Here is a 24,251-nt window from a genome sequence, read left to right as displayed (position 1 = left end):
GTTGGCCTGGTACACTGTGTCTCCTAGTTATTTGCCCCCTCTGCAAGAAATGCTGCAATAACAGTTGAAGCACTTGTGTACTGGGATTTTGTTTAAAAGAGTGGTATATCCAATGGAGTATGAGAGCCAAGTTTATGTTCAGGATTATTGATAACTGACTAACATCTTACTGCTACTTCAGTCAAAATCAAGGCGGTTTACTACTTTCTCTGAATCTTAAATAGGAAACAAAGATGTGCCTGATTAAATAATTCTATGATGTATAAGGGTTCAGCTCAGTTCAGTTCAGTCACTCAGTCATGTCCAACTTTTTGCGACCCCATGAATCGCAGCGTGCCAGGCCCCCCATCCATCACCAACTCCCAGAGTTTACCCAAACTCATGTCCATCCAGTCGGTGATGCCATCCAGCCATCTCATCCTCTGTCGTCACCTTCTCCTCCTGCCTCCAATTCCTCCCAGCATCAGGGTCTTCTCCAATGAGTCAACTCTTCACATGAGGTGGCCAAAGTACTAGAGTTTCAGCTTTGGCATCAGTCCTTCCAATGAACACTCAGGACTGATCTCCTTTAGAATGGACAGGTCCAAGGGACTCTCAAGAGTCTTCCCCAGCACCACAGTTCAAAAGCATCAATTCTTCAGCGCTCAGCTTTCTTCACAGTCAAACTCTCAGATCCATACATGACCACTGGAAAAACCATAGACTTGACTAGACGGACCTTTGTTGGCAAAGTAATGTCTCTGCTTTTGAATATGCTATCTAGGTTGGACATAATTTTTCTTTCAAGGAGTAAGCGTCATTTAATTTAATGGCTGTAGTCACCACCTGCAGTGATTTTGGAGCCCCCAAAAATAAAGTCTGACACTGTTTCCACTATTTCCCCATCTATTTCCATGAAGTGATGGGACTGGATGCCATGATCTCAGTTTTCTGAATGTTGAGCTTTAAGCCAACTTTTTCACTCTCCACTTTCACTTTCATCAAGAGGCTTTTTAGTTCACTAGTCTTCACTTTCTGCCATAAGGGTGGTGTCATCTGCATATCTGAGGTTATTGATGTTTCTCCTGGCAATCTTGATTCCAGCTTGTGCTTCTTCCAGTCCAGCGTTTCTAATAATGTACTCTGCATATAAGTTAAATAAGCAGGGTGACAATATACAGCCTTGATGTACTCCTTTTCCTATTTGGAACCAGTCTGTTGTTCCATGTCCAGTTCTAACTGTTGCTTCCTGACCTGCATACAAATTTCTCAAGATGCAGGTCAGGTGGTCTGGTATTTCAATCTCTTTCAGAATTTTCCACAGCTAATTGTGTTCCACACAGTCAAAGGCCTAAATCAAATCCCTTATGATTATACAGTGGAAGTGAGAAATAGATTTAAGGGACTAGATCTTATAGATAGAGTGCCTGATCAACTATGGAATGAGGTTCGTGACATTGTACAGGAGACAGGGATCAAGACCATCTCCATGGAAAAGAAATGCAAAAAAGCAAAATGGCTGTCTGGGCAGGCCTTACAAATAGCTGTGAAAAGAAGAGAAGTGAAAAGCAAAGGAGAAAAGGAAAGATACAAGCATCTGAATGCAGAGTTCCAAAGAATAGCAAGAACACATAAGAAAGCCTTCCTCAGTGATCAGTGCAAAGAATTAGAGGAAAACAACAGAATGGGAAAGACTAGAGATCTCTTCAAGAAAATTAGAGATACCAAGGGAACATTTCATGCAAAGATGGGCACAATAAAGGACAGAAATGGTATGGACCTAACAGAAGCAGAAGATATTAAGAAGAGACGGCAAGAATGCACAGAAGAACTGTACAAAAAAGATCTTCACGACCAAGATAATCACGATGGTGTGATCACTCACCTAGAGCCAGACATCCTGGAATGTGAAGTCAAGTGGGCCTTAGAAAGCATCACTACAAACAAAGCTAGTGGAGGTGATGGAATTCCAGTTGAGCTATTTCAAATCCTGAAAGATGATGTTGTGAAAGTGCTACACTCAATATGCCAGCAAATTTGGAAAGCTAAGCAGTGGCCACAGGACTGGAAAAAGTCAGTTTTCATTCCAATCCCAAAGAAAGTCAATGCCAAAGATACTCAAACTACCACACAATTGCACTCATCTCACATGCTAGTAAAGTAATGCTCAAAATTCTCCAAGCCAGGCTTCAGCAATATGTGAACTGTGAACTTTCTGATGTTCAAGCTGGTTTTAGAAAAGGCAGAAGAACCAGAGATCAAATTGCCAATATCTGCTGGATCATGGAAAAAGCAAGAGAGTTCCAGAAAAAAAACATCTATTTCTGCTTTATTGACTATGCCAAAGCCTTTGACTGTGTGGAACACAATAAACTGGAAAATTCTGAAAGAGATGGGAATACCAGACCACCTTATCTGCCTGCTGAGAAATCTGTATGCAGGTCAGGAAGCAACAGTTAGAACTGGACATGGAACAACAGACTGGTTCCAAATAGGAAAGGGAGTACATCAAGGCTGTATATTGTCACCCTGCTTATTTAACTTATATGCAGAGTACATCATGAGAAATGCTGGACTGGAAGAAACACAAGCTGGAATCAAGATTGCCAGGAGAAATATCAATAACCTCAGATATGCAGATGACACCACCCTTATGGCAGAAAGTGAAGACAAACTAAAAAGCCTCTTGATGAAAGTGAAAGTGGAGAGTGAAAAAGTTGGCTTAAAGCTCAACATTCAGAAAATAAAGATCATGGCATCCAGTCCCATCACTTCATGGGAAATAGATAGGGAAACAGTGGAAACAGTGTCAGACTTTATTTTGGGGGGCTCCAAAATCACTGCAGATGGTGACTGCAGCCATGAAATTAAAAGATGCTTACTCCTTGGAAGGAAAGTTATGACCAAACTAGATAGCATATTCAAAATTAGAGGCATTACTTTGCCAACAAAGGGCCGTCTAGTCAAGGCTATGGTTTTTCCAGTGGTCATGTATGGATGTGAGAGTTGGACTCTGAAGAAGGTTGAGCGCTGAAGAATTGATGCTTTTGAACTGTGGTGTTGGAGAGGACTCTTGAGAGTCCCTTGGACTGCAAGGAGATCCAACCAGTCCATTCTGAAGGAGATCAGTCCTGGGATTTCTTTGGAAGGAATGATGCTAAAGCTGAAACTCTAGTACTTTGGCCACCTCATGTGAAAAGTTGACTCATTGGAAAAGACTCTGATGTTGGGAGGGATTGGGGGTAGGAGGAGAAGGGGACGACAGAGGATGAGATGGCTGGATGGCATCACTGACTCGATGGACATGAGTCTGGGTGAACTCCGGGAGTTTGTGATGGACAGGGAGGCCTGGCGTGCTGCAATTCATGGGGTCGCAAAGAGTCGGACACGACTGAGAGACTGAACTGAACTGATATAGTATTACCTAACACTTCTTTCCCATCATATAATCATCATTCTCTTTTGATATGGGGACTTAAGATCTATTCTTTAAGAGTTTGCAGTCAAGGTGGTGGGTAGGAAGACCCTGAGCTCACCTTGTACCATGGGCACACTAACAACTATTTACAGATCAAGGATTGATGACAAAGCCTGAGATCTAGCAGAAAAGATCTACAACTAAAGCTATAAAGATGGAACCATAATGAAATGGGTAGGAGGGAAGGAGTTAATAATAATCAAGTTGATATAATGAAGACCCACAAATGAGAGGATCATTAAAATGACAGAAGTTCTCCACAAAGATCGAGGGATCTGAGTCCCACACTGGGCACCCCAGCCCAGGGGTCTTGCACCAGAAAGATGAGCCCCCAGAACAATCGCATTTGAAGGCCAGTATAGTTTAATTCTGGAAGACCCACAGGGTTGTGGAGGGGCTTCTCAGATGGCTCAGTGGTAAAGAATCTGCCTGCCAATGCAGGAGCCGTAGAAGTGGGTTCAATCCTTGGGTCAAGAAGATACCCTGGAAGAGGAAATGGCAACCCACTCCAGTATTCTTGCCTGGAGAATCCCATGGACAGAAGAGTCTGGTGGACTACAGTCCATGGGGGTCTCAAAGAATTGGACATTTCTGAGTGACTGACCATGCACATATAAAGCTCCATAGATGAGACTCCACTATTAAAGGATATACACAATATCTCACATGCTTTAGCAGCCAGAAAAGAAGCAATAATTTGGAAAGATTGTAGTTTAGGCCCACCTGCTGTTTTTGGAGAGCCTCGCCTAGAAGCAGCATAGACACTGGACATATACACTGGTGGAAGCCAATTTGGGGAGCTTGTTGTACCAAATGGATGCTGAGACTAGCAAGGGCCATTTTGGATTCCTTCTTTCAATTTATTAGCACTGGAACCTGACTCCACCTACAAGCTTGTTTGCATCAGCACTGGAATGCCTCAGACCAAGCAACTAGCTAGGAGGTAACACAGCCTCACTCATCTACAGGACCACTACTTTAAGATCCCCTGATCCCTCAGCTGAATGAAACATAGTCTTTTCCATCAGAGAGCCCAGAACCTAGCCCTGCACACCAGTGGGCCAGCACTAGCCCTGAGACCAGCCTCACCTGTTAGTTAGCAAGTACCAACCCCAGGATTCCCTGGGCCAAGGCCCAATCCAACAAGAGGCCAATACCAACTCTGGAACATCTTGGGTCCCTTTGGCTGCTGTCTTGGTATCTTGTTCCACCCATCAGGGAACTGATACAAGTTTTGGAATATCCCAAGGTCCTCAGCCAGCTGTGTCAACAACTGGCTCCACCAACAAGCATGAAAATACCAGCTTTGGGACTCCAGAGTCCTGTAGACAGAGACCATGGGATGTGGTTCAGTCTACCAGTAAGCAAATACAATCCCTAGGACCCCCTAGTCCCTGTCCACCATTAGGCTGACACTAGCTCCCAGATACTCTGGACCAATTCAGACACACAGAGATCAAGACCTACCCACCCATGGACTGTTATCAGTTTTGGGACATACCAGATCATGCAGCCAGTGATGTCAGAAAGCAGATCCATCCACTAACAGACCAACCCTAGGCTCAGGACCCCTGGTCCCACAACCAGCCAATTAAGAAGCCAGCTCTTCTCACCAGTGGGCCAGCACTAGCCCTGGAGTCTCTCAGAGCTCCAAAGCCAGCTCCTTTGTGACCTCAGTTGTCCTACCAATGACCAGCAGCCTCTGCACAATTTAGGGCCTGACAACCAACCAGACCAGGGGCCAACCATGCATACCACAGTGTCAACAATAATCATCCCACTATATAGAGTGGCCCACACAGCCCACATAAGGAGAAGCCCAAGAGCATACAGCTCTGGTGACCAGAGGAGACTGCATTATTGGGATACATAGGATGTCTCCTAAAAAAACAAAACAAAACAAAAAAAAACACCCACTTCTCCAAGATCAGAAAAGTAACCAACCCACTAAATTCATAGAAATAAACCAGCAAATTTGGAAAAATGAGGCAACAGAGGAATATGTTCCAAATGAAGGAAAAAGATAACCCTCCAGTAGAAGAACTAAGTAAAGTGGAGATAATCAATCTACCCAATAAAGAGTTCAGACTAATGATTATGAAGACACTGAAATAACTAGGGAACAGAATGGAGAAATGCAGTGAAAGTTTAATAGAGAATTAGAATATATACAGAATAATCAAATAGAGATGAAAAATACAATAACAAATAGAAAATACACTAGAAGGAATCAACATTAGATTAGATGATATGAAGAAATGCATTAGTGAACTGGGAAAAAAAGAATGGAAATCACTCAAACTGAAGAGGAAAAAATAATTAAAAATGAATCCAGTTTAGCAGCTGTCAGGGACAACATCAGGCTTATTAACATTTGCATTATAGGGATCCCAGAATGAGAAGAGAGAAAGAAAGGGGCAGGAAATATATTTGAAGATGTGACAGCTAAAAATTTCCTTAACCTGAGAAAGGAAACAAACACCCATACCCATGAATCACAGAGTTAACCCAAAGAGGACCACAATTAAAATAGAAAAAAAAATTAAAGATAAAGAGAGAATATTTTTTTAAAAAAGCAAGGAAAAAAGCATATTACATAAAGGGAACTCCCATAAAGCTCTCAGTTGTCTTTTTCAGCAAAACTCTGGAGACCAGAAGGTAATGGCATAGTATGTTTAAAGTGTAAAAGGCAAAAACCTAGCAACTAGAACACTCTACCCAGCGAGACTATCATTCACATTTGAAGGAAAGATCAAAGGTTTTGCAGACAAGTAAAAGCTGAAAGAAGTTCAGCACCCGAAACCCAGCTTTAGAAGAAATTTTAAAGAGACGTCTCTATGCAAAATATAAAATGAAATGTGAAAATTATAAAAGAAAAAATCTCATTGCTGAAGGCAAATATACAGTAGAGATAGTCAATTAGCAGGTAAAACACATGGAGAAGGAAATGGCAACCCACTCCAGTATTCTTGCCTGGAGAGTTCCATGGACAAAGGAACCTGGTGGGCTACAGTCTAGGGAGCTGCCAAGAGTCGGACACAACTAAGTGACTCTCACACACACACACACACAGATAAAACACAAAAGTAGTAAAAGTATCTATATTCACCATAAGTAGTTAAAGATGCAAAAAATATAAAATATGTTAAAACAGTAAACATTGGGGCAATAAAAATGCAGAGTTGTTAAAATGTATTTGAACTTAAGAGATCAGCAACTTAACATAGTGATATGTAGCTATATGTAAATCCCACGGTTGGAGCAGGAAATGGCAACCCACTCCAGTATTCTTGCCTGGGAAATCCCTTGGACAAAGGATTCTGGCGGGCTACAGTCTATAGGGTCGCAAAAAAGTCAGACATGACTTAGCAACTAAACAACAAAACAACAAACCCCAGGGTAACAATAAACCACAAATCTATAATAGATACACACACACAAAGAAAAAGGAACAAACAAACACTAAAAGTAGTCATCAAATCACAAGGGAAGAGAGCAAAAGAAGAAAGGAACAACAACAACAAAAATTCACTGCAAAAACAACCCCAAATAGTTAACATACTTCTAAATAATTATTTTAAATATGAATAGACTAAATACTCCCATCAAAAAACATAGAATGGTTGAATTGATTAAAAAAAAAATACTAACATATATGCTGCCTACAAGAATCTCCCTTTAGATCTAAGAACAGACATGGACTGAAAGTGATGGATTGGAAAAAGTATTCCATGCAAATGGAAACAAAATGAAAGCTGGTGGAGTAATACTTATATCAGACAAAATGGATTTCAAAACAAACAATGCCATGCTGAATGAAACATAAGCTGGAATCAAAATTGCAGCAAAAAATATCAATAACCTCAGATATGCAAATGACTCCACCCTTATGGCAGAAAGCAAACAGGAACTAAAGAGTCTCCTGATGAAGGTAAAAAAGGAGATTGAAAAACTGTCTTATAGCTCATCATTCAAAAACTAAAATCATGGCATACAGTCCCATCACTTAATAGCAAATAGATGGGGAAACAATAGAAACAGTGACAGACTTTATTTTCTTGGGGTCCAAAATTGCTGCAGATGGTAACTACAGCCATGAACTTAAAAGGCATTTGCCCCTTGAAATAAAAGCTATGACAAACCTAGACAATGTCTTCAAAAGCAGAGACTTTACTTTGCCAACAAAGGTCTGTATAGTCAAAGCTATGGTTTTTCCAGTAGTCATGTGTGGATGTGAGAGTGGGACCATAAAGAAAGCTGAGCCCTGAAGAATTGATGCTTTTGAGCTGTGATGTTGGAGAAGACTCTTGAGAGTCCCTTGGACTGCAAGGAGATCAAACCAGTCAATCTTAAAAGAAATCAATCCTGAATATTCATTGGAAGGACTGATGTTGAATCTGAAACTCCAATACTTTGGCCACCTGATGTGAAGAGCCAACTCATTAGAAAAGACCCTGATGCTGGGAAGGATAGAAGGAGAAGGGGACGACAGAGGACGAGATGGTTGAATGGTATCACTGACTCAATGGACATGAGTTTGAGCAAGGTCTAGGAGATGGTGATCTCCTAGATAAGCCTGGCATGCTGCAGGCCATGGGGTTGCAGAGTCAGACACAACTGAATGACTGAACAGCAACAAAGGAATAAATTAACTACAGAGATAAAAGATTTGTACTTAGAAAACTATTATACACTGATGCAATAAGTTGAAAATGACACAAACAGATCAAATGCTATACTATGTTCATTCACTGGAAGAATTAATATGTTAAAATGTTCATACTAACTAAGGCATTCTACAGATTGCATGAAATCCCTAACCAAATATTATAGCAACTTTTATAAAACTAGAACAGATAATTCTAAAATTTGTATGGAAACACAATAGACCCTAAAGTTCAAAACAATCTTGAGAAAACAGAACAAAACTGGAGTAAGCACGTTCCTTGATTTCAAACTATACTACAAAGCCACAGTGATGAAAACAGTACAGTACTGGTATAAAATCAGATACATAGGTCAGTGGAGAAGAATAGAAAGTGGAGAAATGAAACCACAATTACATATGGGCAATTAATCTATGACAAAGGAGGCAGGAATAGAAAATGGGGGAGACTGCCTCTTCAATAAATTGTTTTGGCAAAACTGGAAAACTATATGCAAAAAAATCAAACAGGACAACTCTCTCATACCATGTAAAAAAATAAATTGAAAATGGAATAAAAGCTTAAATGTAAGACCACAAATCATAAAACTTGTAAAAATATGCAATACTTGTTGATATCAGTATTAGTGTCATGTTTTTGAATGTATCTCTTCAGACAAGGGAAACAGAAGTAAAAATAAACACAGGGGACTGCATCAAAGTAAAAAGCTTTTCACAGTGAAGTAAACTATACAGAGTGAAGTAAGCCAGAAAGAAAAACACTAATACAGTATACTAACGCATATATATGGAATTTAGAAAGATGGAAACAATAACCCTGTGTACAAGACAGCAAAAGAGACACCAATGTATAGATCAGTCTTATGGACTCTGTGGTAGAGGGAGAGGGTGGGGAGATTTGGGAAAATAGCATTGAAACATGTATAATATCATGTATGAAATGAGTCGCCAGTCCAGGTTCGATGCACAGTACTGAATGCTTGGGGCTGGTGCACTGGGACGACCCAGAGGGAGGGGAGGGGAGGGAGGAGTGTGGAGGGTTCAGGATGGGGAACGCGGGTATACCTGTGGCGGATTCATTTCGATATTTGGCAAAACTAATACAATATTGTAAAGTTTAAAAATAAAATAAAATTTTTTAAAAAAGTGAAAGTGCTGCCAATTGAATGGGAGATATTTTCAAACAATATATCTAATAAGAGGTTAGTATCTAAAATATAATAATTCACACAATTCATAAGGAAACAATTCCATTCACCATTACAACAAGAAGAATAAAATACCTAGGAATAAACCAAAGTAAGGAGACAAAAGGTCTATATGCAGAAAACTATAAGACATGGATGAAAGAAATCAAAGACAACATAAACAGATAGATAAATATACCATGCTCTTAGATTTGAAGAATAAATTTCATGAAAATAAGTATACTACCCAAAGCAATCTACAGACTCAATGCAATCCCTATCAAATTACCAATAGTATTTTTCACAGAACTAGAACAAAAACGTTTACAGTTTGTATGGAAACACAAAAGACTTAAATATCCAAAGTAATCTTGAGAAAGAAACATGGAGCTGAAAGAATCAACTGTCCTGACTTCAGACTACACTACAATGCTACAATAATCAAGACAGCATGGTACTGGCACAAAAACAGAAATATACACCAATGGAACAAGATGGAAAGCCCAGAGATAAACCCGTGCACCTATGGACACCTTATCTTTGACACAGGAGCCAAGAATATACAATAAAGAAAAGGCAGCCTCTTCATAACTGGTGCTGGGGAAACTGGACAGCTACGTGTACAAGAATGAAACTAGAACACTCTTCCTAACAGCATACACAAAAATAAACTCAAAATGATGGACACTAGACACTATTAAACTCTTAGAGGAAAACATAGGCTTAAATCCTAGAGTAATGGAAATAAAAATAAACAAATAGAATCTAATTAAACTTAAAACCTTTTGTACAGCAAAGGAAACTATAAGCAAGATGAAAAGATGACAGTCAACAAGGGATAAAGTAAATGCAAATGAAGTAACTGACAAAGGATTAATCTCAAACAAGAAATGCTTTCAACTCAATATCAAAAAAACAAACAACCCAGTCAAAAAATGGGCAGAAGACCTAAACAGACATTTCTCCAAACAAGACAGACAGGTAGACAATAAACACTTGAAAAGATGATCAGAGTCACTCATCATTCATTTCAGTTCACTTCAGTCACTCAGTCGTGTCCAACTCTTTGTGACCCCATGAACCACACCATTCCAGGCCTCTTTATCCATCACCAACTGCCAGAGGCTACCCAAACCCATGTCCATTGAGTCAGTGATGCGTTCAACCATCTCATCCTCTGTCGTCCCCTTCTCCTCCTGCCCTCAATCTTTCCCAGCATCAGGGTCTTCTCAAATGAGTCAGATCTTCACATCAGGTGGCCAAAGTATTGACAGAAATGCAAATCAACACTACAATGAGGTATCACCTCACACTGGTCAGAATGGCCATCAGCAAAACATTAACAAACAATCAATTCTAAAGAAGATGTAGAGAAAAGGGAACCCTCTTGGACTGCTGGTGGGAATGTAAATTGATACAGCCACTCTGGAAAACAGTACAGAGATGTTGTTTACAAAATAGGAGTAAAACTACCATATGACGCAGAAATCCCATTACTGGTCATATACTCTGATAAAACCATAATTCAAAAAGACACATCTGCCCCAATATTCATATCAGGACTATTTACAATAGCCAGGGTGTGCCCCAACCACTAATACCAAAGAAGCTGAAGTTGAATGGTTCTATGAAGACCTACAAGACCTTCTAGAACTAACACTAAAAAAAGAAAAAAGAAAAAAAAAGATGATCCTTTCATCATAGGAGACTGGAATGCAAAAGTGGGATGTCAAGAGATACCTGGAGTAAAAGGCAAGTTTGGCTTTGAACTACAAAATGAAGCAGGCCAAAGGCTAACAGAGTTTTGCCAAGAGAACCCTTTGTCATAGCAAACATCCTCTTCCAGTAACACAACAGACGACTGCAAACATGGACATCACCAGATGGTCAATAACGAATTCAGATTGATTATATTCTTTGTAGCCAAAGATGGGGAAGCTCTATACAGTCAGCAAAAAAAAAAAAAAAAAAAAAAAAAGACCTGGAGGTGACTGTGGCTCTGATCATGAGTTCCATATTGCAAAATTCAGACTTAAATGGAAAGAAGTAGGGAAAATCCGTAGGACATTTAGGTATGACATAAATCAAATCCCTTATTATACAGAGGATGTGTCAAATAGATTTAAGGGATTAAATCTGATAGATAGAGTGCCTGAAGAACTATGGATGGAGGTTCATAACATTGTGCAGGAGGTGGTGACCAAAATCATCCCCAAGAAAAAGAAATGCAAGCAGGCAAAATTGTTGTCTGGGAAGGCTTTACAAACAGCTGAGAAAAGAAGGAAGGCAAAAGACAAAGGAGAAAAGAGAAAATATACCCATCTGGATGCAGAGAGTTCCAAAGAATAGTAAGGAGAGATAAGAAAGCCTTCTTAAGTGAACAATGCAAATAAATAGAGGAAAACAATAAAATGGGAAAGAATAGAGATCTCTTCAAGAAAATTAGAGATAATAAGAGAACATTTCATGCAAAGGTGGACACAATAAAGGACAGAAATGATATGGATCTAACAAAAGCAGAAGACATTAAGATGAGGTGGCAAGAATACACAGAGGAACTGTACAGAAAAGCTCTTAATGACCCATGTAATTCCAATAGTGTGATCACTCACCTAGAACCAGACATCCTGGAGTGTGAAGTCAAATGGGCCTTAGGAAGCATTACTACAAACAAAGGTAGTGGAGGTGATGGAATTCCAGTTGAGCTATTTCAAATCTTAAAAGATGATGCTGTTAAAGTGCTGCACTCAATATGCCAGCAAATTTGGAAAACTCAACAGTGGCCACAGGACTGGAAGAGGTCAGTTTTCATTCCAATCCCAAAGAAAGGCAATGCCAAAGAATGTTCAAACTACTGCACAATTGCACTCATCTCACATGCTAGCAAAGTAATGCTCAAAATTCTCCCAGTGAGGCTTTAATAGGTCAGTTTTCATTCCAATCCCAAAGAAGGGCAATGACAAAGAATGCTCAAACTACTTCACAATGCCTCTCATCTCACATCCTAACAAGGTAATGCTCAAAATCCTTCAAGCTAGGTTTCACCAGTATGTGAAATGAGAACTTCCAGATGTACAAGGTAGATTTAGAAAAGCCAGAGGAACCAGAGATCAAATCACCAATTTCTGCTGGATAATAGAAAAGGAAGAGAATTCCAAATAAACACCTATTTCTGCTTCATTGCCTACGTGAGAGCCTTTGACTGTGGATCACAACGAACTGTGGAAATTTCTTAAAGAGATGGGAATACCAGATCACCTTCCCTGCCTCCTGTGAAACATGTATGCAGGTCAAGAAGCAACAGTTAGAACTAGACATGGAACAATGGACTGGTTCAAAAAATTTAACTTATATGCAGAGCACATCATGTGAAATGCCAGGCTGGATGAAGCTCAAACTGGAATCAAGATTGCCAGGAGAAACAGTAATCTCTGATATGCAGATGACACTATCTTAATGGCAGAAAGTGAAGAAGAACTAAAGAGTCTCTTGATAAAGGTCAAAGCGGAGAGTGGAAAGGCTGGCTTAAAACTCAACATTCAAAAAAGTAAATTTATGGCATCTGGTCCCATCACTTCATGGCAAATAGATGAGAAAAATATGGAAACAGTGACTATTTTCTTGGGCTCCAAAATCACTGCAGCCATGATATGAAAAGACACTTGCTCCTTGGAAGAAAAGCTATGACAAACCTAGGCGCTAGAGGCCAATATCCAGGTGCTTAGTAGTTCAGTCATGTTTAACACTTCACAACCCCATGGACTGCAGCCCACCAGGCTCCTCTGTCCATGGGGGAATTCTCCAGGCAAGAATACAGGAGTGGGTTGCCATGCTCTCTTCCAGGGGATCTTCCCTACCCAGGGATTGAACCCAGGTCTCCCACACTGCAGGCAGATTCTCTACTGTCTGAGCCACCAGGGAAGCCCATGACAAACCTAGATAGTGTATTAAAAAATAGAGACATCACTTTGCCAACAAAGGTCTGCCTAGTCAAAGCTATAGTTTTTCCAGTAGTCATGTATGGATGTGAGAGTTGGACTATAAAGAAGGCTGAGAACCGAAAAACTGATGCTTTTGAACTGTGGTGTTGGAGAAGACTCTTGAGAGTCCCTTGGACTTCAAGGAGATCCAACCAGTCAATCTTAGAGAAAATCAGACCTGAATATTCATTGGAAGGACTGATGCTGTATCTGAAGCTCCAATATTCTGGCCACCTGGTGAGAAGAGCCAAGTCACTGGAAAAGACCCTGATGCTGGGAAAGATTGAGGGCAGGAGAGGTGAGTGACAGAGGATGAGATGGATGGATGGCATCACCAAGTCAATGAACATGAGTTTGAACAATCTCTGGGAGATAGTAAAGGAGAGGGATGCCTGGCGTACTAAAATCTATGGAGTCGCAAAGAGTTGGAGATGACTGAGCAACTGATCAACAAGGACATGTAAGCAACCTAAATGTCCATAGACAGATCAATGGATAAAGAAGTGTGGTACATATATACAATGGATTATTATTCAGCCATATAAAGGAACAAATCTGAGTCAGTTGTAGGGTGATGGGTGAACCTAGAGCCAGTTATACAGAGTGCAGTAAGTCTGAAAGAGAAAAGCATATATCATATATTAACATATATATTTGGAATCTAGGAAAATGGTACTGATTAACCTCTTTCTAAGGCACAAATAGAGATGCAAATGTTAAGAACAGATTTCTGGACACAGTGGAAGAAGGAAAAGGTTGTATGAATTGAGAGAGCAGCATTGACATATATACTCTAAACTCTAATACTTTGGACACCTGATGCGAAGAGCTGACTCATTTGAAAAGACCCTGATTCTGGGAAAGATTGAAGGCAGGAGGAAAGGGGACAACAGAGGATGAGATGGTTGGATGGCATCACCAACTCAATGGACATGGATCTAGTGGTAAGCAGCGGTATATCACAGGGAACTTAGTTTGGTCCCCTGTGATGACCTAAATGGAAAGGAAATCCAAGTGTATATCCATACATATACATACACACATGTATGTATACATACACACACTAGAATATTATTCAGCCATAAAAAGTCATGGGATTTTTCTATTTGTGACAACATGTGGACCTGGAGGGAATCATGCTGAAAGAAATGTCAGACATGGAAAAACAAGTATCTTATGACCTCTCTTATGTGAACTCTATAAATAAATAAATAAATATTCAAGGCAATAGACACATTGGTGGTGGTTTCCAGAAGTCAGAACAGGATGGGAGAAATTGGCGAATTCTATTTTTTAAGTTTAAATAATTAGAATACATTTTTAAAAAGTAATATTTTTATATGATGCCAAAAGCACAAGCAACAAGAGCAAATTTAAGAAGTAGAATTTACAACATAACTAAAAAACTGCTACATAGTAAAAGAAAAAAAAAAAAAAGAAAAGGAAACCTACAGAATGAGAGGAAATTTTTTGCAAGCCATATATTAGATAAGGCCTAGTATTAAAAGTAAATAAGAAACTCATAGAACTCAACAGTAAAATAAATAATCTGATAAAAAATATTAACGCAGGACTTGAGCAGACATTTTTCCAAAGAAGATATACAAATGACCAATGAGTACGTGAAAAGATGCTCAACATCATTAGTCATCAGGGAGGTGCAAATCCAAACCACAGTGAGATATCACCTCACACTTTTTAGAATAGTCATTTTCAAAGGTCAAGAGAGAAGTATTTGTAATGTGGATAAAAGGTAAAATTATTATGCAGTTGGTAGGGATGCCAATTGGTACTGTAAATATTGATAACAGCATAAAAGCTCCTCAAAATATTAAAAATAGAATTATCATATAACACAGCAATCACAATTATGAATATTTATCCAAATAAAATGATGTCACCAATCTCTGGGAGACAGTGAAGGACAGGGAAGACTGGTGTACTTCAGTCTATGGAGTTAGTTGCAAAGGGTCAGACACAACTGAGCAACTGAACAACATGGACATGGAAGCACCCTAGATATTCATAGACAATGAATGAATAAAGAAGTGTGGTACATATATACAATGGAATATTACTCAGTCACATAAAGGAACAAATTTGAGTCAGTTGTAGTGTGGTGGATGAACCTAAAGCCAATATTACATTAATTTTGTTTCTATTGTTGAAAAGTGCAAACATATTTATTTGGTTGTTTTAAGACTGGTTCCCAATAGGAAAAGGAGTACGTCAAGGCTGTATATTGTCACTCTGCTTATCTAACTTATATGCAGAGCACATCATGAGAAACACTGGGCTGGAAGAAGCAAAAGCTGGAATCAAGATTGCCAGGAGAAATATTGATAACCTTAGATATGCAGATGACACCACACTTATGGCAGAAAGTGAAGACGAACTAAAAAGCCTCTTGATGAAAGTGAAAGTGGAGAGTGAAAAAGTTGGCTTAAAGCTCAACATTCAGAAAATGAAGATCATGGCATCCAGTCCCATCACTTCATGGGAAATAGATGGGGAAACAGTGGAAACAGTGTCAGACTTTATTTTGGGGGGCTCCAAAATCACTGCAGATGGTGACTACAGCCATGAAATTAAAAGACGCTTACTCCTTGAAAGGAAAGTTATGACCAACCTAGATAGCACATTCAAAAGCAGAGACATTACTTTGCCAACAAAGGTTCGTCTAGTCAAGTCTATGGTTTTTCCTGTGGTCATGTATGGATGTGAGAGTTGGACTGTGAAGAAGGCTGAGTGCCGAAGAATTGATGCTTTTGAACTGTGGTGTTGGAGAAGACTCTTGAGAGTCCCTTGGACTGCAAGGAGATCCAACCAGTCCATTCTGAAGGACATCGGCCATGGGATTCCTTTGGAAGGAATGATACTAAAGCTGAAGGCCACCTCATGCAAAGAGTTGTCTCATTGGAAAAGACTCTGATGCTGGGAGGGATTGGGGACAGGAGGAGAAGAGGACGACAGAGGATGAGATCGCTGGGTGGCATCACTGACTGGATGGATGTGAGTCTGAGTGAACTCCAGGAGTTGGTGATGGACAGGGAGGCCTGGTGTGCTGCAATTCATGGGGTGGCAAAGAGTCGGACACGACTGAGAGACTGAACTGAACTGAACCATTTGTCTCTGCTTTCACCTGTACTCCTGGTATGATCATGAATAGTGTATTTTTAATGGGCTTCCCTCATAGCTCAGTTGGTAAAGAATCTGCCTGAAATGCAGGACACCCGGATTCAATTCCTGGGTTGGGAAGATCCAGTGGAGAAGGAAACAGCAATCCACTCCAGTATTCTTGCCTGGAAAATCCCATGGACAGAGGAGCCTGGTGGGCTACACTCCATGGGGTCTCAAGAGTCGGACACGACTTAGCGACTAAACCACCACCAAACCACCACCATCAATGATTGAAAGCCTTTCAGCTTGTAAAATAAATCCTCACTAGTTTTAAGTCATTATCATAATTGGCAACATCAACATCTGAAAGAGAAATAACTTTTATCATACTGGGGAGGAAGGAGGAAGAGAGAAGGGGAAGTGGTAGAAGGAGAAGGAGGAGGGGGAGGAGAATGGGAAGAAGAAGAAGTAATTGAAGAAGGAGGAGAAGGAAGGGAAGGAGGGATGTTTAAGGGAGAAGTCCTGGAATAGCCAGATATAAATGTAAGTGCTTTTCTAGAACAAGTCTTACAAATTCATACATAGTGTTTGTGATGTTTAGGTATCAGTTACAACTGGGATGTGTTAAGTACATTATGTCTTCCTCAGATATCACCAATTTTACCCAGGTTTTGAAAATATTTGTTCAGAAATGTACTCACTTTTAACTATAAGTATATTCATTATCTGTTGATCTCTTCCTCATATTTCCTATTATGTATACTTGGAATTCTTTAAGATTATGTAAATTAATGGATTTTCTGTTCATATTCTTTAAAAAAGGAAACTTCTTGGTTATTTGTTAACTGTATTGTTTTGCATTTTCCTCATGATTCATATTTTGTTTTTGTTAAGTATATATTTCTATTTTCCTTAGATTTATTTTCTTGCTTTTTTGTTGCTTATTTTTATACTGGATGCTAATATAATTTATTATCTGTTTCTTTATTTGTATTGATCATGTATGTAAGTTTATGATCTCCCTTTGAGTACATTTTAGCTATGTCCAATAGGCTCCTGACTGTAGTCTGAAAATTGTGTTTTAACCTAAATATTCTAACTGAATGGCTCAGAAATATACAGTGAAGACATTCAGACTGACAAGATAATTTCTTTTTTAAACATCAAGTTCTTACTTTAAACTTATTAGCAGATATAAATAGTGGTTAGCAATTTGGAAAACGTGTCAAAATTACTTAAGTTGGTTATTCAGAAAATACTGAAGTTACAGCCTCTAAATTTCAAATCTTATCAACTGATGTCCCAAGGCAGAGTTTTCAAATATGCCACATTTGGTATGGTTGTAGATGATTATGTGATAGTATATGAATTTTTATGAGGGATAAAGTTCATTAAGACTGACAGTGTGTATAGGGAGAGTGCTTAGCATATGTATCTTATTCAGTATGCCTGACTACATGCACTCCTCCACTTGGTCAGTCACAGAAACTAAAAACTACATTGTCTCTTGCCATGCTATTATTCAGTCATCTGAAGCCTCATTTGGGAATGGACTTAAATGCAACTTGGGGCTTCCCTGGTAGCTCAGACAGTAAAGAAATCGTCTATAATGCAGGAGACCTGGGTTCGATTCTTGGGTCAGGAAGATCTCCTGGAGAAGGGAATGGCAACACACTCCAGTATTCTTGCCTGGAGAATCCCATGAACAGAGGAGCCTTGCAGGCTATAGTCTATGGGGTTGCAAAGTGTTGGACACGACTGAGTGGCTAACACTTTCACTTAAATGCAATTATTCTTTTTTTAATTAATTCATTCATTTTACTTGGAGGCTAATTACAATATTGTGGTATTTTTTTTTTGCCATATATCAACATGAATGAGCCACAGGTATACATGTGTACCCCCATCCTGAACCTCCATTTAAATACAAGGATTAAGAATTTGACAGAACTCACATAAAGATGCTAAAATCTCCATAAGAAAAATAAACATTAAGCAGAGTGTATGTTTACTTTCTTAGTAGCAAAGAATTGTCATTTCAAATGTAATGATTTGACTCAAGCCAGTATTCTTGCCTGGAGAATCCCCTGGATAGATGAGCCTGTCAGGCTACAGTCCATGAGGTCACAAAGAGTAGGACATGACTGAATGACTATACACAAAAGGTTTTATGATTTCTGATAAATGAACCATGAATAGCAGATTACTTTGTATGGTATGTATTATTTTTAACAGAACCAGAGAATGCAGAAATTGCCATTGAAAATAAAGTTATTAGCATTTTTATAATAGAAAAGATGAATTTAACAGTTAAGAGATTTAACAGCATCAACAACTATGTTAGAGTTGGTACTAGAAGCCCCTTCTCTGCCTCAGCATATTTCATGTAAACTGATAGTTGTTACAAATGTGCTATGTATTTGTTAAAAGCAGACTTTTACAAATGTATCTGAACAGTATTATTCAATGGATAAAGTTGTTCGGTTACTCAGTCAGGTCAAACCCTTTGTGACCCCATGGACTGCACACCACCAGGCTTCCCTGTCCTTCACTATCTCCTGCATTTTGCTCAAACTCATGTCCATTGAGTCATTGATGCTATCCAACTATCTCATCCTCTGTCTCCCCATTCTCCTTCTGCCCTCAATCTTGTCAGGCATCAGGGTCTTTCCCGATGAGTCAGCTCTTCGCATCAGGTGGCCAAACTATTGGAGTTTCAGCTTCAGCATTGGTCCTTCCAATGAGTATTCAGGGTTGATTTCCTGTAGGAAATCTCCCTGCTGTCCAAGGGCCTCTCAAGAGTCTTCTCCAGCACCACAGTTAGAAAGCATCAATTGTTTGGCACTCAGCCTTCTTTATGGTCCAACTCTCACATCTGTACATGACTACTGGAAAGGCAATAGTTTTGACTATATGGATCTTTGTTGGCGAAGTGATATTTCTGCTTAATATGCTGTCTAGGTTTCTATGTAAAATTCTGAAAGAGATGGGAATACCAGACCACCTGACCTTCCTCTTGAGAAATCTGTATGCAGGTCAGGAAGCAACAGTTAGAACTGGACATGGAACAACTGACTGGTTCCAAATCAGGAAAGGAGTACATCAAGGCTGTATATTGTCACCCTGCTTATTTAACTTATATGCAGAGTACATCGTGTGAAATGCTGGGCTGGATGAAGCACAAGCTGGAATCAAGATTGCCGGGAGAAACATCAATCACCTCAGATATGCAGATGACACCACACTTATGGCAGAAAGTGAAGACAAACTAAAGGCCCTCTTGATGAAAGTGAAAAAGTTGGCTTAAAGCTCAACATTCAAAAAACTAAGATCATGGCATCCAGTCCCATCAACTTCATGGCAAATAGATGGGGAAACAGTGGAAACAGTGGCTGACTTTATTTTGGGGGGCTCCAAAATCACTGCATATGGTGACTGAAGCCATGAAATTAAAAGATGCTTAGTCCTTGGAAGGAAAGTTATGACCAACCTAGATAGAATATTAAAAAGCAGAGACATTACTTTACCAACAAAGGTCCATCTAGTCAAAACTATGGTTTTTCCAGTAGTCATGTATGTATGTGAGAATTGGACTATAAAGAAAGCTAAGTACTGAAGAATTGATGCTTTTGAACTCTGGTGTTGGAGAAGACTCTTGAGAATCCTTTGGACTGCAAGAAGATCCAACCAGTCCATCGTAAAGGAGATCAGTCCCTGGGTGTTCATTGGAAGGACTGATGTTGAAGCTGAAACTCCAGTACTTTGGCCACCTGATGCAAAGAGTGGACTCATATGAAAAGACCTTGATGATGGGAAAGATTGAAGGCAGGAGGAGAAGGGGACAACAGAGTATGGGATGATTGGATGGCATCACCGACTCAATGGAGATGTTTGAGTAGAGTCCGGGAGTTGGTGATGGACAGGGAGACCTGGTGTGCTGTGATCCATGGGGTCACAAAGAGTCAGACACCACTGAGCGACTGAACTGAACTAAGTTTCTAGTGTTTCTTCCAAGGAGCACGTGTCTTTTAATTTCATGGCAGCAGGTCACTGTCCACAGTGATTTTGAAGCCCAAGAAAATTAAGTCTGTCACTGTTTCTATTTTTTTCCCATCTATTTGCCATGAATTGATGGATCCAGGGACCCCACAAGAGACTGAGGCAGACCTGTCTTTGAGTGTCTCCTGCGGAGGTATGGATTAGCAGTGTCCTGTCATGGGGACAGGATCTCTGGCTGCAGCAGACCTTTGAGGCTCAGTATGTGAGCCCCACCATAAAGCTACCAAGCAGACAACCCACAAACTGGAGAACAATTATACCAAATAAGTTCTCACACTGCTGTGAAAGTTCTAGAGCCAACAACAGATTTCCCAACCTGAGGATCTAGGAAAGGGACAGAGAAACCCCAAAGAATTTGACTTTGAGACCAGTGGGATTTGATTACAGAACTTCCACAGGACTGGGAAAACAGTGACTTCACACTTGGAGAGCTCAAACAAAACCTTGTGTGCACCAGGGCCCAGGGAAAAGGAGCAGTGACCCCAAAAGAAACTGAGCTGGTTTGCCTGTGAGTATCCAGGAGTCTCTGGCAGAGGCATGGGTTGACAGTGTCCTTCTGTGGGGTCAGGGGCATTGAATAAAACAGTCCTGTCATATGTCCTTTTGAAGGAGGTAACCCACCATAGTTTGGCCTTAGGCCAAACTACAGAGAGGGAACACAGCCCCAACCCTTCAACAGAAAATTGGGTTAAAGATTTACTGAGCATGGCTCCACCCATCAGAGCAAGACCCAGATTCCCCAACAGCCAGTTCCTCCCATCAGAAAGCTTCCGTAAGACTCTTATCCTTCTCCCTCAGAAGGAAGACAAAATGGAAACAATTACAGAAAACCAGACAAACTGATCACATGGTTCACAGCCTTGTTTAACTCAATGAAACTATGAACCATGCTGTGTATGGCCACCCAAGACAGACGGGTCATGGTGGAGAGTTCTGACAAACACTTCAGTATGGCCTTGAGAACACCATGAACAGTATGAAAAGGCAAAAAGATATGACACTGAAAGATGAACTCCCAAGGTAGGTGCCCAATATGCTACTGAAGAAGGGTGGAGAACCAGCTCCAGAAAGAATGAAGAGCCTGAGCCAAAGCAAAAACAATGCCAGTTGTGGATGTGACTGGTGATGGAAGTAAAGTCCAATGCTATAAAGAACAATTATTGCATAGGAACCTGGAATGTTAGATCCATGAATCGAGGTAAATTAGAAGTAGTCAAACAGGTGATGGCAAGAGTGAACATCAACATTTTAAGAATCAGTGAACTAAAATGGACCAGAATGCGTGAATTTAATTCAGATGGCCATTATATCTACTACTGCAGGCAAGAATCCCTTAGAAGAAATGGAGTAGCCCTCATAGTCAACAAGAATCCTAAATGCAGTACTTGGGTGCAATCGCAAAAATGACAGAAAGATCTCTGGCTGTTTCCAGGTAAAACATTCAATATCACAATAATCCAAGTCTATGCCCCAGCCACTAATGCTGAAGAAGCTAAAGTTCTGTGAAGACCTACAAGACCTTCTAGAACTAACAACAAAAAAGACATCCTTTTCATCATAGGGGACTGGAATGCAAAAATAGGAAGTCAAAAGATATCTGGAGTAACAGCAAGTTTGGCCTTGAAGCAAAAAATGAAACGAGGCAAAGGATAACAGAGTTTTGCCAAGAGAATGCACTAGTCAGAGCAGACACCTTCCACCAGCACGTGGACATCTCCAGATGGCCAATACTGAAAACAGATTGATTATATTCTTTGCAGCTGAAGGTTGAAAACCTCTATACATTCAGCAAATCAAGACCAGGAACTGACTGTGACTCAGATCATGAACTCCTTATTGCAAAAGTCAGACTTATATTGAAGAAAGTATGGAAAAACACTAAATCATTCAGGTATGAGCCTAATCAAATTATGTATAATTATACAGTGGAAGTGAGACATAGATTCAAGGGATTAGATCTGATAGAGTGCCTGAACAACTATGGACAGAGGTCTGTAACACTGTACAGGGGGCAGTGATCAAAACGATCCCCAAGAAGAAGAAATGCAGAAAGCAAATGGTTGTCTGAGGAGGCCTTACAAATAGCTGAGAAAAGAAGAGAATTGAAAGGCAAAGGATAAAAGGAAAGATATATCCATCTGAATGCAGAGTTTAAAGAATAGCAATGAGAGAGAAAGCCTTCCCAAGTGAACAATGCAAAGAAATAGAGGAAAACAATAGAATAGTAAAGACTGGAGATCTCTTCAAGAAAATTAGAGATATCAAGGGAATATTTCATGCAAAGATGGACACAGAAATGGATAGAAACGATATGTACCCAACAGAAGCAGAAGATATTAAGAAGAAGTGGCAAGAATACACAGAAGAACTATACAAAAGATATCTTAATGTCCCAGATAACCACAAAGGTGATCACTCCCCTAGGGCAAGACATCCTGGAGTGTGAAGTCAAGTGGACTTTAGAAAGCACCACTACGAACAAAGCTAGTAGAAGTGATGGAATTCCGGCTGAGCTATTTCAAATCCTAAAAGTTGATGTGATGAAAGTGCTGGACTTAATATGCCAGGAAATTTGGAAAGTTCAGCAGTGGCCACAGGACTGGAAAAGGTCAGTTTTGATTCCAGTTCCAAAGAAAGGCAATGCCAAAGAATGTTTAAAGTACCACACAATTGCACTCATCTCACCTGATAGCAAAGCAATGCTCAAAATTCTGCAAGCTGGGCTTCAACAGTATGTGAACCGAGAACTTCCAGATGTTCAAGCTGGATTTAAAAAAGGCATAAGAACCAGAGATCAAATTGCCAACATCCATTGGATCATAGAAAAAGCTAGAGAATTCTGGAAAAACATCTACTTCTGTTTCACTAACTACACTAAAGCTGTTGACTATGTGGATCACAACAAACTGTGGAAAATTCTTAGAGATGGGAATACCAGGCCACCTTTCCAGCCTCCTGACAAATCTGTATGCAGGTCAAGAAACAACAGTTAGAACCCAGCATGGAACAATGGACTGGTTTACAACTGGGAAAGGAGTATGTCAAGGCTGTATATTATCGCCTTGTTTATTTAATTTATATGCAGAGTACATCATGTGAAATGCCAGACTGGGTGAAGCACAGGCTGGAATCAAGATTGTCAGGAGAAGTATCAAGGACCTCAGATATTCAGCTGACACACTTTAATGGCAGAAAGCAAAGAGGAACTAAAGAGCCTCTCGATGAAAGTGAAAGAGCAGAGTGAAAAAGCTGGTTTAAAACTCAACATTGAAAAAACTAAGATCATGGCATCAGATCCCATCACTTCATGGCAAATAGACGGGGAAACAATGGAAACAGCACCAGACTTTATTTTCTCGGGCTCCAAAATCACTGTAGATGGTGACTGCAGCCATGAAATTAAAAGACGCTTGCTTCTTGGAAGAAAAGGCATGGCAAACCTAGGCAGCATATTAAAAAGCAGAGACATTACTTTATTGACAAAGGTCTGTATAGTTAAAGCTATGGTTTTTCCAGTAGTCATGTATGGATGTGAGAGTTGGCCATAAAGAAAGCTGAACACCAAAGAATTGATGCCTTTGAACTCTAGTATTGGAGAGGACTCTTGCCTGTCCCTTGGACAGCAGGGAGATCAAACCAGTCGATACTAAGGGAAATCAACCCTGAATATTCATTGGAAGGACTGATGCTGAAGCTGAAGCTCCAATACTTTGGCCACCTGATGCGAAGAACTGATTCATTGGAAAAGGCCCTGATGCTGGGAAAGATTGAAGGCAGGGGGA

This window comes from Bos indicus, chromosome X (genome assembly GCF_029378745.1).
Source record: "Bos indicus isolate NIAB-ARS_2022 breed Sahiwal x Tharparkar chromosome X, NIAB-ARS_B.indTharparkar_mat_pri_1.0, whole genome shotgun sequence".
NCBI classification, from domain to species: Eukaryota; Metazoa; Chordata; class Mammalia; order Artiodactyla; family Bovidae; genus Bos; species Bos indicus.
The sequence above is the reverse complement of the archived record's forward strand: the minus strand, read 5'-3'. Positions refer to the sequence as shown.